At 42.8% G+C, this 2,281-nt stretch overlaps 1 non-coding gene across 1 annotated transcript; it reads right to left on the minus strand.

The window, feature by feature from the left end:
* Positions 1-1,413: 1,413 nt before the first annotated feature.
* Positions 1,414-1,485, minus strand: trnad-guc (transfer RNA aspartic acid (anticodon GUC)). The gene has a single exon. It is a non-coding gene; the product is annotated as a tRNA-Asp (tRNA).
* Positions 1,486-2,281: the final 796 nt, after the last annotated feature.

Consider the following 2,281-nt stretch of genomic DNA (forward strand, 5'->3'; position numbering starts at 1 on the left):
ATCCGCTGTAAAGGTAGATACAGGTGCAAGACTTTGCAATAACGACCTAAAAGCAGTTGTTATGATTCCAGGGAACGCGGCTGATTTTTAGAGTCTATACATCATGAAGAAACGGCGATCGTGTGAGAAAGACTTATTCTGTACGGATGACAGGGCCAGCATTTCGGACCCAAGGGAAAGGCTATTGTGCATCGGAAAGAGACAAAATCATATCATTATATAGAAAACTCGTCGTAGTATTTAAAAACCAAGTAACTAACACTGTTATTAAGTGCGGACTTTAAATCAAGTGGTCGCGGTCGTTTTTATTTGCATAAAACTTTAAACGTGATCTTGAAAATATAACGCTTGCAACAAACATCCATGCATAGTGTGTTACTGCGAATGAAAATACGCGGGTCACAATTTATGATCCAAGTGTATAATGGTAAATAATTAAATAAATAAAACCGCAGGCTTTCACATCGAGTGCACCCCAATAACGTTTCATTGAAATGTCCATGTTATGTACGCCGGGCACTGATGGATGCAGGCCTAGCGATCTCTATAACAATGCCAAGCAAAGAATGTCACTGATTTACCAAAGCGGTCAGTTTTCGGGGATCCTGCGGCAGCTGGGAGAAGAAGAATCGGGCAGGTTTCAGAATCGGCGAGCGCTCGGATAAAAGGCACCGATTTCCCAGCCGCGCTTTTCTTTTCGGAACCAGCAGAAGTGCCCTCCGCACCATCCTCGGCGCTAGGACACGCCGGCCACTTTATTACCCTAAAACAGGGAGCATACACCGATCTTCAAAGCCAAACTTACCTTGCCGATTTTCGCTTAACTGCTTCTCAAACTCATCGAAATCGGACATTTTTCAGTCCGTACTAAAGACGTATTGCAAAATAAGCAGAGGTCCAACAGTAGGCCTTTGAATGGGCTACAGGCTGCATTGGGTTCTGCTGCTTTTTCTTCCGAGTCGCCTGCCCCTCCTCCCCCGAAGTCATCGGCTCTTCCTCGGTTGTATCACACACAGGTTCGGAAACATTCGATGCGCATTACCGTCCCCTCCTGCACTGGAGGGTTAAGGACAACGTGATTATATCGAACCAAAATTGAAATGTGCAAGTTGACTTTCCTAGTTATACGTCTTCATTTTTATTCTGGGTTTAACAACCATGAGTTTATGACGTATTTTACATGATTAGTTGGCGACTGGACCTTATTGTTTATATCTCTTATTAAGGATCCATCCATCCATACATCAATTATCAAAACCACACACTTACAATCCGAGTCTAGTTTCATATGCTGCGCTGCTGAGCGACCCGCAGAATATTATGCATGAGTACAAGTCACAAGCCCCGTTTCCACTAACACGGGGCCGGTTCTAGCTTGGTGCCTTTTGAGACCGAGGCAAAAAGATGCAGACTCTCCCCGTCGGGGAATCGAACCCCGGTCTCCCGCGTGACAGGCGGGGATACTCACCACTATACTAACGAGGAGATGTACGCGCACTACTTTTACATCTTCAAGATAAACAGCGGATGACTACTAACATTTGCGAGTAATCAATGACTGAGCTTCATGTCATGACCATGGTGCTCAAGAGAAGAAAAAATACATAATGTACGTCCACTGATACCAGAACAACCATATAGCTTTATACTAAGACGATGATTAAACGGAAAATTCCTTTACAAAACACTGCCACAAAATCATAGTTTCGCAATATTACATCGTGCAACGGGACACAGTGTAAGTACGTGAAGTCGGTAATTAAATCAAGAAAAAAAAGTGAGAGGAAAAGAATACTTTTCTATTATCATATTTTTCTAACTGGCCAAACTGAGTCATATTTTGATTATACACACTAACAGAAAAACAGTGCAAATCTCCGGTAGTCCGTTTCACTTGCGCTCCGCTATGGGGCAGTAACAAGCAGAGCTTAAGTGTGGAAGGAAAAAAAAAACACAGGACAGCATCAATCCCAACTTCACAAACGCCGGAGATCGAGATGCTGTAAGCATGACAATTAACATCTTTATCCAAGGGAACAGCTGCAAGACACAGATGCCGCGCCTAACAAAGGTAGGATCGATTCCGAAGTTCAGGCATTTACAGACGCGGACTCTTCTGGAGTTGATTTTTTTCGGGAGATACGCATCAACTTCAAAAGTATGAACCGCATTATATCTATATCTGTTATGACGTTGTAGCTATTGATACTGATGCATCACAAAAATAATTTAAATGTTTTTTCATTCTGACATATGTTCGTTCGGACGAGGATTTTATTAT

Source organism: Brienomyrus brachyistius, unplaced genomic scaffold (genome assembly GCF_023856365.1).
Source record: "Brienomyrus brachyistius isolate T26 unplaced genomic scaffold, BBRACH_0.4 scaffold1161, whole genome shotgun sequence".
NCBI classification, from domain to species: Eukaryota; Metazoa; Chordata; class Actinopteri; order Osteoglossiformes; family Mormyridae; genus Brienomyrus; species Brienomyrus brachyistius.